Source organism: Schistocerca serialis, chromosome 3 (assembly GCF_023864345.2).
Source record: "Schistocerca serialis cubense isolate TAMUIC-IGC-003099 chromosome 3, iqSchSeri2.2, whole genome shotgun sequence".
In the NCBI taxonomy this organism is placed as follows: Eukaryota; Metazoa; Arthropoda; class Insecta; order Orthoptera; family Acrididae; genus Schistocerca; species Schistocerca serialis.
In genome coordinates, this window is record NC_064640.1 from 776360916 (window position 1) to 776378327 (window position 17412).

Below are 17412 nucleotides of genomic sequence, written 5' to 3' on the forward strand. Positions count from 1 at the left end.
GATGTGCGCCAGCTAATGCTTCACGTCCGCGACACCATGTCAGAAACTATCATCGCGAGTCGAGCGCAATTACATGCTGCCAAACCCCGAAAGCGCGGCAACTCGCGGGAGCGTCACACAACACACCCGCTCCACTCGCTACTCCCGCCAGACTCTCACTTGCTCTCCCGCGCCCCACGCGGCAGAGTTAACACTACCAAAGATCCTACACACTTTGATTCTTCACACGACCCATCGATGTAATCGTTCGATAGCAGTTTTCCCTAGGCAAGACCCAGCGTAAAAATACAAATAATATTTACGAAACAAACCAATTATACATCGACATAAATGCATAAATATATATATATACAAATAGTAGAACAATTACAATACGTAAAGACACAGAAATGTCATATATTGAGGTAACAAAACAAGGAAAAAAAATTTACAGTACAATAGATGGAAATAGGAGGATATCCATTTCCGGCGTTACACGTGCCCCACATTGTCTGAGGATGTTCGTGTAACCTAAACAGATCAGAAAATGTCCCAAAAAAGAAACAGCGGAAATGCATATGCTCAAAACATCAACAAAATTTAGCATTCGTCTAATTAAGCATAAATCAATTTTTAGACCATAATAATTGAGTGGAGACACTCCTAATCTTATTCCACTCTGTCATCTTGCACGAAATAAAACAGGTTGACAACATATTAAAATTCATAGAAAACATAGAAAATGGTTTAGCTATTCTAAAATTGTCAAAATTCCTAACAGTATCAAGAAATGGTATACTATTTACAAAATTAATCAGAGTACATGGTCATAAAAACAGGTAGATCAAAATACGCAAATTAATAATTAATTACATAGAATACACATTTTTACGTAACCCTTTCATAATTAATATTCTCGTCATGAGAGTCGATTAAACGCTAAACAAGAAAATAATATTCAGTAGATCGAAGAAAAACATAAGTATTGACAGCAGAATTCTTTCACATCATCTGTCCGGGAAGAAAAACAATTCCGCCTTCCGTACTCGCAAGTGCAAAGAATGCCGACAGCGGCACATGAGCCGACAGCGGCTCCGCCTCGCCAGTATTGTTGCGCCCGCCTGTGCGGCACGCTTGATCTCACTCGCCTGTGTAACGGCATTTCCAGAACGTCCGCTTCACTGAATTCTTTCGGAAAAACTCACTCCCGAGTAATCTCAAGGAGTCCATTAATTCTATCACAGTGGTTAACTCAACACTGTCCATCATCACACGCATGTACTAGCCTGAAACTTAAAACACCGTCTAAGTACATCGGCAATGACTAGTAAAACACATATTCATGAAATCTTACAGCTAGTTACAAAATCATATTTACATTGCTTAATCTACTGTGACTCAGCTGAAAACTTAAACTAGCAGCTTGGATTTTTCAGTTGATTAGATCATGATTAAATTGATTAAAATTAAATTGATTAATCAAAATTAATTACTTATTAATTACAACTTCTTTAATGACCTTGGTCAGTCAAAAGCATCGCCACATGGCACATCCTTAAATCTTACACTCTATATCTACATACTGTACAAATTACCCTATGTGTGGTACTAATCAATCCTTGGTTGGTACAATTTCAGGTCTACAATGCTTCGTATACCTAATAGCTTTCCAGAGCTTGGATACTCTAAGCAATAAGCATGTGTGTGAAGTATACCAATGACTTTATATGGTCCATTATAAACAAACTTAAATTTAGAGATTTCATGGTCTATCTCGCTCGATTTCTCATGAGCTTTTACAAGTACTAAGTCTCCGATTGCAAACTTAGCAAAACGCGCTTTAGCGTCATGACGACGTATGCGAGCATCGGCTTTTAACTTCATTACTTCTCGCAAACGATCTTTTTTCACACCAATACTAATGTTAATCCGTGGAGGGAATTTGATTATCTCTTCCACTAAACTTTCTACACTTTTGTCAATGCCGAGATTCCTCACTTTACGGCAGTTCAAATTCATACCTACATCAATACCATCCGGCCAGTTAACAATGTGTATAGGCTGGTATTGCCTATGCACACCGTCTCCTGCCTCGTCAAAACTAACTACTATTGTTTTATCTTGGGACGTACATGTCAAAGTTTTGCTTTCGCAATTAATCACTGCACGGTACTTTAATAGCCAATCTAACCCGATAATTACTTCCGCAGTTAAGTCTGGCACGACGACAAACTCTTGTTCAAATCGTGCCCCACATATCTCGAAGTTGACAAAATTCTGTTTTGTGACCGGTTTACTGGCCTTCCCAGTAGCACCGATAATTTTCACTCCTATTACTGGCATAACTACGATGCCAGGTCTGTCTTTCAGTAACTCAAATATTTTCACAGATACAGCACTCAATTCTGCACCGGTGTCAATCAACACGTTTAGTTGTAGGTCGTGCATATTAACAGACACTACTATCTGTCTACACTTGTCCTCGACTGTTTCTTTATTTTCCCACAGTAAATCCTCGTCTATATCCAGGTCATTCCAGAAAAAACCATCCGGCTTTGATCCTAAATCCGGTTTATCTGGAGGCTTTTTCAGCCTCTGTTCACATACAGTTTTAATTTCAACACGTTTGTCCTGAGGCATAGTCTGTAGCGTCGCCTCCAATACCGAAACCTTTTCCTGTAACTCGTCAACTAGTGAGTGTTGCTTTGCTATCAATTCACTAATTGTCACCTTCGTTGATTCCACTTTGGTCAGATTGATCTCATCTGCCAATCTACCTGGAGGAATGTGCCCAGTAGCATCTGAAATTACTTCCTCTGGATCTGCGCAACCCACACTGCTATCGTCTGACTGTATAATGTCAGCTCTAACCTCATACAAGCTGTAATCTATGTGCTTTTCTACCAATCGTGTCCGGCTATCACTAAAATTTTCGTAATCTTTCTCCTTAATACTCTCGCAACGTTTAAACTGGAGGTTTGCGTCGGATGGGTCGGCTACTTCTATCACTATAACTTTCGGTAAAGTCTGCCGGTTAGGACCAGAACTTTCCGTTACTACTTCAACATCTAACTCCTGCGGGACGAAACACGACGAATCTTGCTCGTGCTCCCCATTAACATCAACTATTTCTGGTAAAGTCTGCCGGTTAGGGCCAGAACTTTCCATCACTTCACAAATACTATCTTCCTGTGGGACGAGACGCGGCAAATTCTGCCCGCGCTCTCCATAAATGCTTCTCCCGTACAGGCCCCTATAATCTCTTAGTTCGTCGTATAAGCGACCGTACTGCCTTAACCAGACCTCATCCCTCTCTGCATCCCCTCGCTCAATGACGGACGTGTTATCCGACATCTGATCTTCTCTCAACAATTGCGAATCATTCTTAAACTCAATCTCCAGTTCCGCTGTGGGTATTACAGCTGCCCCTTTATAATCGATTTCCGGAACACTACTTAAATTGTTCTCACTGACAGTGAATGTATTTTCTACTGCCGTGTATACAGTTGATCTACTACTTGTGGACGCACTCCTTTCTCCTAACACTGGCACACTCTCCCGCCGTTGATTAGTCCATACGGAATTTTCATAACGACGACACCTCGGTTTTCTCCTGTTATTGGGCCGCCAAAATTTCTCCACGCCCGGTCGGCCCCTCACCGGCGCGGCTAATGGTTTCCCTGTCTCGTCCCAGCAGATACGCTCCTCGGATGCTGCTGAGGCGGCTGATCACACCCTCTGGCGTTATTACTATTCTGTGAAGCCCGTATCACGTTAGTATGATACTGGTTTCCGTCATTCCTGTTATTATTTTCATTGTACCGATTGTTATTACGGTCCGAACCATTATTGTTGTTGCTACCATGGTTGCGGTATGCATTATTCCCATGGTTATCGTTGTTGTGGTTGCTGTGGTACCCGTTGTTGTTACCACGGCCTCTACCACTGTCGCGATTATTGCGCCAATTGTCCTCGTCCTCCAATCTTTCCACGAAATCATTTATTGTCCTGTAATTGCTTCCTACGTAGCGTTTTGTGTCATCTGGAAGCTTTTTGTAGAGTTCCCAGACTATTTCGGATTCCGTGCGGCGATCACGCAAGTATTCCAACTTGCGGATCCAGCCCTCACAAAACTCCTTCATCGAACCGCGCGAATTCGCATCGAAAGGCCTCGATACGACAAATTCGCGCCAGACACTTTGCTGTTTTTGCTCTGACCAGTATTCAGCCAGAAACAAATTTTTAAATTCGTCAAAAGTCAGGTTCGTAATGTTGAGGTTTAAGCCTCAACGCTTGGCATCACCAGCCAACACATCAATAATCGCATTAATTTTTCTCTCATTAGTCCATGATCTGGGTAAAACTCTTTCACAGTTTTTAATGAAATCCGTCGCATGTTCCCCCGCCTTTTTTCAAGGGGTCAAACCGCTCCTCTTTCGTCAACAATTCCGAACTATGTGCACAGATTGGCACATAGCTTTGTTTTTCGTCAAGTTTCTTTTCTAATTCCGACACTCGCGTAATTACTTGGCAAGTGGTTCTCGCAAGCGTTTCTACTTCATTTTTTTTCTCTTCGCAGGTAATAGCCTGCTTCGTCACTTTGGTATCTACTTCGGATACTAAAGCCTTTAAAGTTTCCACCTTCATTTGATCCTCTTTTTTCACTAATTGAATTTTTTCCGTCACCTTATTCTCGATGATCGGAGCAACTGCTTCTCCTACACTTTTTTCGATTCTGCTAATTTCGGAATTAAAACGCGTGTTTATGCTCGCAATTTCCGCCTGAACGCCTATCATTTCCTGTTTAAGATTACCGATTTCGGTATTAATCACAACAATATCTTCTTTGATTTTATCAACTTTTGCGTTAACAACTCCAACATTGTTGTTAACAACATCAATAGCTTTGTTCTGATTGTCTAGCTTCCTGTCAATTTTTTTAGACTGAGCTTCTTGCTTGGCAGCCTGAGCTTTAATTTCTGCCGATTGAGTTTCTATCTTGCTAGACTGAGCCTTGATTTCGTTAATCAAAACATTCAATAAATCAGCTAAATTCCCGGAAACTACCGGTTTTACTTCCGTAGCGGCTTCCTCTTTAATTGTCCCCGCGTGTTCGTCCTCAAGGGGTTCAGATTTGATTTTCACTTCCGATTCCGAAACATTTTCTGAAGTTTGGAATTCCATTTCTGCTCTTTGTTGCGTTTCGGCGGTCGCGTCTTTCACGCTAGCCGCCTGCCCCTGAACAATGGGTACCGCGGTGCGCGTTTCCCACTGTTCGACCGATTGTTCCGTATCCAAGTCTAACAAATTTTGGTAATTGTTGCCTTCACTCATTTTAATAATTTTCAATATAAATAACAAATCTCAAATCTAATTAGGATTCCTCCCACTACTTAATCTCGCTGACATAACTATTTGTTCGTAACCAATACTTTGTTACGACATTTGCACCAAAGAAAATTCGTGTCCAGAACAACCTCAAATCCGAAGATTGTCCTGTCACCAGGTCGCCACGTGTAACCTCCCCCTCACTTATCGACCTTAATGACAGTGAAAAATTAAACCGCGTGTACCTAATGGAAATTTGGGAAAAGCAATCGTCACCGAAGTTAATCTGTCGGTAAAGAGGGAGGAAAGGGTTACATCTAAATGAAAGGAAAAATGCAAATGAAACTGGTGGAAATTAATTTTGAAAAGGGGTAAAGTTAATGAAGAAAGTAATGTGCGGCCGTTACGTTAACAATTAACTAGCGGTAATTAGATATTTGAGATTTGGGGGAAATTACGGTCGCCAGTCCTAAGGACAATTACTATAGTATCTGAAAAAGAAAGGTAATTACACATATAATTAGCACTAGAAGCGTGGCAACTGAAGGTTGACACGTGTAGTGTGAAAACTGAAAGTTTGTCAGAAGTAATAAATTTCGCTACACTCTGACTTAATTTAGCAAAAGAATTAATAAAACTGGAAAATCGAAAGTTAATTTAGTGACTGAAGTTAATAGTGAGCTTTCTTTCTGAAGCACATCGACATTCAGTAAAATAAGGTTAGTCTTGGACTACCTCAACAATCATTTCAAAAGCTACTTGAATCTACGCAATTTAGAAATAAGAGAATTAACTTTGAACTTGAATTAAATGATTCTGAACAATTAACAATAGTAAAATTTAGTACGTACCAAGCTGAGCTGCAGTCACAGGTAACTAAAATACGGTAACAAATCTCGCACTCTTAATTTGTGCTTGTGCAATCTAAATATTGTAGCCAGCTGAACTTTGAAATTAAAGCAGTGAAATCGAATGATGCTGGCGTTTGAATTTCAACGACCCTCGGGCTCATTTCGGAAAAGGAAGGGACCCTGCTTGGCAATGCAATTGGGACAATGAGCAACAAAGGTTCATGCTAAGTTGCTGTAATTTTGCGAGGCAAATGGAACAATTTGAAAAGCTGTGGTCTGCCATACAGTTCTGAAACTTTACGTGCTTTTAGTCTTCCTTGTTGGTTGATTGAAGGTTTGAAGCCGTCGATCGAGGAGGTGGCGACAGTCACTCATTGTCGGCCGTCGCTGTTGCAGAAGCTGGATGTTGGCGCGCCTTCTTCTCGACACGGTCACCAGGCGAAATGGGCTCTTGATGTGCGCCAGCTAATGCTTCCCGTCCGCGACACCATGTCAGAAACTATCATCGCGAGTCGAGCGCAATTACATGCTGCCAAACCCCGAAAGCGCGGCAACTCGCGGGAGCGTCACACAACACACCCGCTCCACTCGCTACTCCCGCCAGACTCTCACTTGCTCTCCCGCGCCCCACGCGGCAGAGTTAACACTACCAAAGATCCTACACACTTTGATTCTTCACACGACCCATCGATGTAATCGTTCGATAGCAGTTTTCCCTAGGCAAGACCCAGCGTAAAAATACAAATAATGTTTACGAAACAAACCAATTATAGATCGACATAAATGCATAAATATATATATACAAATAGTAGAACAATTACAATACGTAAAGACACAGAAATGTCATATATTGAGGTAACAAAACAAGGAAAAAAAATTTACAGTACAATAGATGGAAATAGGAGGATATGCATTTCCGGCGTTACAAGTTTACCTAGCAATACTGTACGTATTAGGTAAAAACGAGTGGAACACAATGATCGACAATTTCTTCATAAGACGTACTTTTCTGTACTCAGTGCCAAGCGATGAGTGAGGTGTTGGATGACCGGAAACTAGTGATCTGGAGTAGTGAATCACAATATACCATCTGGCAATCCGACGGAAGGGTTTGGTATGGCGAGTGTCTGGAGAATGTTATCTGCTATAATTTATAGTGGCAACAGTGAAGTACGCAGGAGGTGGTGTTACGATCTGTGGATGTATTTGCGGTTAGAATGAATTCTCCATACTGAGCTTAAGAAAACGCTAAATGCCGTAAATACGGGGAGATATGAACACATTGTACAGCATTGTGTATTGTGTGCAATGTGGGAATAATGCGGAAACGATGAATGCTTGCATCACCATACCAATACATCCTGTCATAAAGCAAGCATCTGTGAGGCATTGGTTTCTGAACACAGTGGAATGCCTCTGGGATGAGTTTGCTAGTAACTTTAGCTTCCAACAAACCTACCTTCTTTGGTTTTGGTTCTCGAGGAAGAATGGTTTGACATTCGATCACAGACCTTCGGACACCTAATTGAAAACGTCCTCAGAAGAGTTTAGCCCGCCATAAAGGCGAAGGGTGTGTGCAACAGACATCCAACATGAATGTACATGAAAATAATGTCGTAATACTTTTGATCAGATAGTGTACTGTGCAACATGATTATGAAGTACTTGAGAAATCAATCTACTTATAACAAAACCACCATGGATTGAGAAGACGTCGTTCTTGTGAAACACAAATGGGCCGCAGTTCGCACGAAGTAATGAATAGTATCGACGTGGGATACCATCTAGCTTGCAGACTTCAAAATATTTACAAAGCTTTTGATTCTTTATGCAGATAATTGGAAAGCAATATGCTGCTTGATATTTCATTTTGGTATATAAGCTTTTTTCAGCTTTATTGTCTTCATTAGTACATCTGCAAGCAACTCTATTCATTTATAATTTACATAAAATACACACATCAGAAAAAAGTTTGCATCACCTCGGTTCCGAGAGTTCCGGAGCCTGTACAGGAAATTGCAATAGAGATCAACATAAACATCATTTCCGCCCTTTTTACTGCGCACGAAAACCACAAATTGCATGTTGTACCAATATACAGCGAGAGCTTCAGAGGTGGTGGTCCAGACTGCTGTACACACCGGTACCTCTAATACCCAGTAACATGTCCTCTTTCATTGATGCATGCCTGTATTCGTCGTGGCATACTATTCGCAAGTTCATCAAGGCACTGTTGGTCCATATTGTCCCACTCCTCAACGGCGATTCAGCGTAGGTCCCTCAGAGTGGTTGGTGGGTCCCGACGTCCACAAACAGTCCGTTCTCAATCTAGTCTAGGCATGTTCGATAGGCTTCACGTCTGTAGAACATGCTGGCCACTCTATTCGGGCGATGTCGTTATCCTGAAGGAAGGCAGTCACAAGATGTGGACGATGGGGGCGCCAGTTGTCGTCCATGAAGACGAATGCCTCGCCAATATGCTGCCGATATGGTGCACTATCGGTCGGAGGATGGCGTTCACGTATCGTACAGCCGTTACGCCCCCTCCTATCACCACCAGCGGCGTACGTCGGCCCCACATAATGCCACGCGAAAACAGCAGCGAACCTCCACCTTGCTGCACTCGCTGGTCAGTGTGTGTAAGGCGTTCAGCCTGACCATGTTGCCTCCAACACGTCTCCGACGATTGTCCGGTTGATGACGTATGCGACACTCATCAGTGAAGAAAACGTGATGCCAATTCTGAGCGGTCCATTCAGCTTGTTGTTGGGCCCACCTGTACTACGCTGCATGGTGTCGTGGTTGCTAAGATGGACCTCGCCATGGACGTCGGGAGTGAAGTTGCGCGTCACGCAGCCTACTAAGCACAGTCTGAGTCATAACGCGATGTCCTGTGGCTGCACGAAAAGCATTATTCAACATGGTGGCGTCTCTGTCAGGGTTCCTCCGAGCCATAGTCCGTAGGTAGCAGTAATCCACTGCAGTAGTAGCCATTGGGCGGCCTGAGCGAGACATGACATCGACAGGTCTTGTCTCTCTGTATCTCCTCCATGAGCGAGAAACATCGATTTGGTTCACTACGAGACGCCTGGACACTTCCTTTGTTGAGAGCCCTTCCTGGCAGAAAGTAACAAAAAATGGCTCTGAGCACTATGGGACTTACCGAGGGAGGTGACGGAGTTGTTAGACACTGGACTCGCATTCGGGAGGACGACGATTCAATCCTGCGTCCGGCCATCCTGATTTAGGTTTTCCGTGATTTTCCTAAATCACTCCAGGCAAATGCCGGGATGATTCCTTTCAAAGGGCACGGCCTACTTCCTTCCCCGTCATTCCCTAATCCGATGAGACCGATGACCTCGCTGTTTGGTCTCCTTCCCCAAAACAACCCAACCCAACCCAACTATGGGACTTAACTGCTGAGGCCATCAGTCCCCTAGAACTTAGAACTACTTAAACCTAACTAACCTAAGGACATCACACACATCCATGCCCGAGGCTGGATTCGAACCTGCGACCGAAGCGGTCGCGCGGTTCAGACTGTAGCGCCTAGAACCGCTCGGCCAACCCGGCCGGAACAAAGTAAAAATGCGGACGCGATAGAACCACGGTATTGGCCGTCTAGGCATGGCTGAACTACAGACAATACAACCCGTGTACCTCCTTCCTGGTGGAATGACTGGAACTGATCGGCTGTCGGACCCCCTCCGTGTAATAGGCCCTGCTGAGGCATGGTTGTTTACATCTTTGGGTCGGTTTAGTGACATCTCTGAACAGTCAAAGGGACAACGTCTGTGATACAATATCCACATTCAACGTCTATCTTCAGGAGTTCTGGGAACCGGGGTGACTCAGAACTTTTTTTGATCTGTGTATGATTTATAAAGATTTATTACATGTTGCTCACACGCGACTTCTAATCAAATATAGTGCTTATGTTGCATGTTCTCAGTTGTTCTACTGGATGCGAGATTTCCTGTCAGAAATGTCACAGTTCATAATAAACTGCCGAAAATCATCTGCTGGAACCGATATGATAGCTGAGGTCCCCGAGGAGAATGTTATCAATCCTCTCACGTTTTTAACCTATCGATACAATACAGGATGACTTAAAAGTGATTAAGACAAGTAATCTGCATGGTGTAAGAGGTGGCAGTTGATCAAGAGCGACAAAAAGTATGAGGTCCTCGACATTAGCTTTAAAAGAATTCTATTAAATTTCGGTTAACTCTACATTTAAAGATCATCGATTCGTGTAAATCACTGGGAATTACACCTGCCAACAATTAAAATTGGAACCACTCTGCTGAAATTGCTGTGGGGAAGGTGAAACACAGTGTCTTATCAACAGAACTTTTGAAAGATTATGGCGAAAGTGAGTATCACGTACAACTTAGGCTAGTTCCGGTAAACAGCCTTTTTTCCCTGCCACTATATCCTTCGTGGAATTTCAATTGCTAATTTTCTCCCAGCGGAATTATGCGGATGTTCATTTTTCGCACGTGTTTCTCGAGAGTGGAACGGCTGAAAAACAGTCTTACAGTGGATCCATCATTCCTCTGCCCAACACTAAAGTCCGAATTGCAAAGTAATCATGTAGATGCAGATTCCCATAATTATGGCGCTAGGAACAAATTTTCAGTTGCTCCACAATGAATTCGTCGATGAAATTCAAAGCTACATCTTCGCCCTCAACATACCATTAGATCTATTTCTTTACTAATAGCCTACTACATCATCCTTTAATTCACATCTCAAATCAAGGATTAACCAGCAATAAATCAAACAACGGTCGTGAGTCCACGGAACCAGATTAAGTTTTTACTTTAGCAGCAAGTAAATTAGTGTTGACTCTGCTTAGACACACAATAAGTAATATGGTATAGTGGTGAGATCAGGCTGGTGAGATATTGCACCCAAGGGAAGGCCATCTATGGTCCACACAACGTCTGATCATCGTCGATGTCGTCAACAGCTTGTCTCCACCCACCTCGAGCAACACTTCAGTCATGTCTACATTACCCATGCGATAACTGTTGCCAGCTTTGCTCCCTACAGACGACAACATTACGACGTCAGGTCGACAGAGATGCGACATCTGAATATATTCTCCAACTCGTCAGAGGCCACATCCTTGGCAGCAACAGTCACTATGGAGGAAGTGGCAGACGCTGTCGCCAAAAGTGCGACGAACAGATCGCAATGCCCAGATGGCAGATTGAATTATATGAGCGTTCTGTGCCCTGATGATGGAGAACCGAGGTATTCCAAGAGCTCCAGGAGCTGCTCAGTCCCAACTTCCACTTGCCAACGGCCTTTGTGGACCTATTTTAATTCTGGTACGTAAACCATTGCGAGACCTCGAGATCACCACCTTCTGCTATTTTACTCATCTCAGTGTGGACTATAAGACCTCTGCTGGGGTATACATTACATGGCTCTGCTGCCGATCTACTGGCTGCCATGGGAGGATGTCGAGATCTCGCTGCTCTCACCACCTCCTGTCACCTCGACGCGCACTGGTACCAGTAAACCTGGATTGTGCCTTTGATAGGTTCTGACACCGGTTCCTTCTAACAGTGGCGATGTGTATGGGTTTCCCCCTACCATTCATCGTCAGCCTGTGATGGACTGATTACCAGCGCCAAGTCAAGCATTCAAGTCGATATACGGCAGGCGAGACTGATTCTAAAACAGCATTCTGTCAGACGGGGATGTCCCTTTTCCACTGTGCTGATCGCATTCTCCATCAAACTCCTTATAAGAGGCTTCCTACCTCACCTTACATGACGCACCCTACACAACCATACCTTCCAATGCCAGACGAATGTAAACGACCAGCTACTCCTGGCACTTACACCTATGGAAATACGTAAGGCCGCCACAGAATCTTTAGAAGCATTCTCAGTTTGGCCAAATCAGCAAATATGAACATTGGTCATAGGCTCCAAGATCAACGGACACTGTTGCTGCCAACAGTGGATAAGCTGCGTTACCTTGGTATCACATTTACCAGACATATTCATCATATGGAAGAGTAGCCTACCACAGTTTGCTTCAGACGTTATGAGCCCATATCCAACATAACCGCCTCTACAGCCTTTATGGGCTCCAGTGAGTGGCCTCCATCAACACTTACGTTGCGCCCAAGCTAATAAGCATTCCCCAAATCTTATCGCTGCCAGTGATCCTTTCATGACCCTTCCAGGCGGCCTTTGGGTACTTTGTATCAGCATGAACCATCCTTCAGATCCGCTTCGACACCCTCACAGTCCACACTTCAGCAGGCATCAGATTGACGGCACGTGTGTCTAATAGACAACGGTATCGGACTATAATTTTGAATTTGCTGAAATTAACAGAAAAGAAACCAAACGGACTACGACCTTGGGGGCTAATGGAATTGATAAAGTGAATGAAAAAAATGAACGGTGGCCAGCCCAATTAGGCACATTAATAATGGAATATACGTTTAAGAAAATTAAATATTGGTTATTGAAGTTACTTTCGTTTGAGATTTCCCTTTGAATAGCAGACAGGACACAAACTGACACAGTGCACTCTGAACGGAGTGTAGCAGCAGTTACCAATAACGCACACATTAGTAAATTATAAGAAGTAATTTTGCACCAAGCCACCAAGCACATACTAATGACAGCTACACTCAAGAGCATTACTTAATCAAATACTGAAAAGTTACTGCATGATGTGCAGAACTAAATTTGGGCATGAGGGGCTCTTATCTTAACTGACAAAAAAATCAATAAAGACGAATAGGTTCATAAATACACCGTTTAAGCTCCTCTACATACATCAGTTTTCCTTAACAGCAGTAATAGTTCAATTTTTTATAATAAGTGGAGAATGTGATGGGGACCTATAAACTAGTACAGTTTCTCTGGTCAACTCTATCTGATTATTACAGTAAAAATAAGACTAATTCAAAAAGGTAATCATTCACTTTACTTGGCGTAGTTCGTAATTTACTTTGAAACGTCCCCTTTGAACAATTATACAAGACTGTGCTTAAACTGACACACAATATTTTGTTAGCGCAACGCAATCTGACTTTCAAAATTCCCTACAAAAGAATGGCCCTGACTAACATTAAACTATACCTTTCACAAATCACTTACCTCACAAAAATCTTCGCTGCTCAAGCTACTGCAATACAGCGAGCGCCACTACTGCCAGCTAAATAAAAGATTCAAACTATGGAAGGCATTAACTACTGATAGGGATAGTTAGCAAATGAAAGATATTAATAGAGAACAAACAATGTATTTACCTTGATATCATAATGTATAAATATAGCAGTTCATGACAAATTACAAATCTCCGCCATCTCTCTCCCCACATCCACCACTGCTGGCGGCTCACCTCCAACTGCGCAACGCTACGCGCTGTTCACAGCCAGCTGCCTAACACTACAATGGCGAGTATTACAACAATGCAAAGCAGCCACAGACTGCACACAGCAGAGCCAGTGATTTTCATACAGATGTGGCGTTACCAATAAAAAAACCTAAACAGCCTACTTACAACTTTGTAAGACAATAAAACACAACACTGGGCTTAATTAACTTAAAAAAAAGAACCATTCATGATATAAATCGAAACCACACTATTTTTGAAAATGAGCTTAACTTTTTTGACTTCTTATCACCTGTGTAGCAGGTATTTTAGACAGTAATATTTACACAATCTTGCACTGTATTCCTAGAAAATTATACTTTGTAATAAACTAAGGATACTTGACTAAAATCCTATCTAACTTCACTTCAAAACACTTGAATGCAAGAATTATTCATTTAAATCACGATACTCGGTTTTAACAGCACTTAGGTGAGGACGCTGTATAGGTTCGTGATCAGGATAGAAAATACGGTTCTGGACACAAATTTGTTTTTGTGATTATTATTCAAACCAAACACAAACTAACTGGTCAATGCCCATATACATTACGGAATGTATGAAGTTAGTGAAGCAGTGACGAAGATTGGTGGCAAGCTACATGGCGGCTGACTGTACTCAACATTTCTTAATGTTCGAATGCTCTATATAATCTCTTCTTGGCGTCGGATTTTCACCATATTAGAGTCATTCCTTTTTGCCGAGAATACCAAATAATAGTCATTGTAAGGCAGCTTCCAATTGCCTCTCTTAGCACCCTCGAAGTGTCCCGTGATACGGCTACGCACATACTGCGTACCGTTCACAGCAAGGAGCCGCTCAGTTCGACCCCCAAAACCACCTTTAACATCGCTAAATGCCGGTGCGGAGGGACTTCCCCACATCAATTATATATTACAAATGAAAGTACCTAAGCATGAACCAGCTTTCAATAAACATTTTATTTTTATGCACATGCCCTTTTATAATAATTTATCTTTTAAAAAATCATTTTGCTTTTTCCATATATACATTACAAAACTCTAATTATCCTGTCACAAATCAAGGACTTTAAATAACGAAGAATACACACTCTATAATTGCTGGTACACTGTTACATTATATAAACCTACTTCTAATCGATATAAGTGTTACACCAGGACATTTGCTTTATGCTTAAGTAATATGACACTATCCGGCCGGTGTGGCCGAGCGGTTCTAGGCGCTTCAGTCTGGAACCGCGCGACAGCTACGGTCGCAGGTTCGAATCCTGCCTCGGGCATGGATGTGTGTGACGTCCTTAGGTTAGTTAGGTTTAAGTAGTTCTAAGTTCTAGGGGACTGATGACCTCAGATGTTAAGTCCCATAGTGCTCAGAGCCATTTGATTTGAATATGACATGATGTTGGTGCGGGTCTTCCACATCACTTACACGCAGCCTCTTTGAAGTTTTTGTACCTGCCTCCCCTGTCTCGTCGGTCAGTGCAGCCCACGTAGCTCTAAGATTGTCCTACACGTCAAAACGCCTTGTCGAACTCAGCTATGCCCTTGAAATCACACATGCTCCACAAGCGAAAGATTTTCACAAGCTGCTTCTGCTGCGCATGCCCAGGTATCCGTTGAATTCATGCGCCCTTCCCTACAAGTGGTGCACAAGGCCTATGGTGCCACATCACCAATAGTAAATACTCAACAACCAGTGATATCATCATGTTTGGCTGTCCAAATCACCATTATGTACTCGCCACCGTGGTGAGGATGCTGATGAGCATTGTCTTGCACCACCGACAATGTGCAAAGCCTGCCAACTAGTGCGATGGGTACTCACATGTTTCTTCTGTTCCCTGCTAATGACAGTCACCTCACAACCCTTTCTCTTGCCAGGGCACACACATTTTCCAGTCATCAAGGACAAGGCTATCACATAGTTCACGATTCTGGTCATTGCCTTCACCTTCAGTGATGGGGTACAATCGAAGGTCGATTTTCGGCACTATGTTTTTGATGCTCACTCCACACTCGAATGGCTGCCTTAATTTGCCAGTTACTTACACGCTTTAATTTACAACCTCCCAACCCCCTCACTTTAAATGCACACCTCATTCAAGAGCTTGACATATCATGACAAACGTTTTCGGAATGCTACGATGTATCAGCATAGTCTCAACCAATGAGCAGGAGACGTGCTCGAAGAAGTGTGCACTACACCTTCCACCTTAACTTTCTTTGCTTTATCCGTTATTTTTCCTCTTTTGTTTCTGTTGCTTGTAATGACCCCATAATTTGTGTGTCTTTAGACATTACAGGAGCCTACCCCTACTGAGCACAGCTGGAGCCAAAAAATTAAAAAGTATATAAAAACTAAAAAAAGTAATGTTTCCCATTTTAGACAGGTTCTGTACATTCCGTAGCTTGACAGAGAGATTGACACAGATGATGGGGATGTCGTGGCCAGTCCTCAGGATGCAAGCCCTGCAGACTTTGCCCCCTGCCCATTGACAATTTTCGTGCACTTCCTTGGTAAAAAAAAGAAAAAAAAACAGAAAAGGATAGCAGAACAATGGCAATTGTGGCCACGTGCTAACGTGTATTCCACGAGTAACTCTGAGAAACCAAATTAGCTGAACCAGTGTTGAACAGCACAAGTGACAAAAATTAACGTAAAGGTCAAAAAAGTAAAACAGAAAAGAGAAATAAAAGAGAAAAATAGAAATAGGGAAAGAAGGCGATTAAGGCAAACGTTGTAGAGAATCAGGGCATACGGGTTCTTCAACTCTCGCCGTCCCATTAACGCAATGTCCTGCGGAAAAAAAATAAAAATGGCTCTGAGCACTAAGGGACTTAACATCTGAGGTCATCAGTCCCCTAGAACTTAGAACAACTTAAAGCTAAGGACATCATACACTTAAATTCCCAAGGAGCGTTCCAATCTGCGACAGTAGCGGTCGCTCGGTTCAAGACTGAAGCGCCTAGAACCGCTCGGCCACAACGGCCGGCCAATGACCTGCGCAGCTGTGTGTCATTATTCCCATGCTATCTCCTTTCCGTGCCGTTTACTTTCCTTTCCTTTCATCCCAGTTATTCCTTTCTACACACTGCGACACTACCACTTTAGTCAGTCACGTCACTTGACCCAGTGGTCTAACATTGTATTCATATTTCTATGGAATATGGGTCCCGTCTCCGCAGCTACTATGCTGGTATATTTCAAGTTTTGATATTAATGTTATTTCTATTTCTGCATAACTGTGCATGTGGATTAATACCTTACAAAGAACGCAGAGAGACAGGAAACAGTGACAGCCAGATTTCTTATGTGCTGGAGAGAAGAATTCTGGATTGAATTCTTTCTTATGATCAGTATGCGAGCAGATACTGTTTTCATAAAAATAGTGACAACCGCTAGAAACTGATAAAAATTTGAAGGACGCCTTCACCTGCAAAGAGGCGCCTTGATATGAAAAACTTTCACCATGGCGTCGTTTGGGGTCAAGACAGGATGGAAAAATCTTTGAGAACCTAAAGCATTGTCTGCTTTCCATGTCCTAGTATGTAGAACTGAGCCACTTCCCTTCTCAGCACTTGGCAAGACATCTACTTTTTGAGGTCGGAAGCCAACTGAGGAGCAGCCACTCCGAAATTTGACATTCCTGATTTGACGAATCCTCAGACACACTAGTGCACTTCACCAAGGCTTATTGATTACCTGATATTAATCCTATAGAAAACGCCTGAAACTTTTTGGAACCGTGGGTGACACTTGGCAGTTCACATCCCAAAAATTTGGGACCAGATCATTTACGAATGGCTGCAGATAAATATGACACACCTCAAGAGAATTATAGACTCTCTTAGTGACCAAA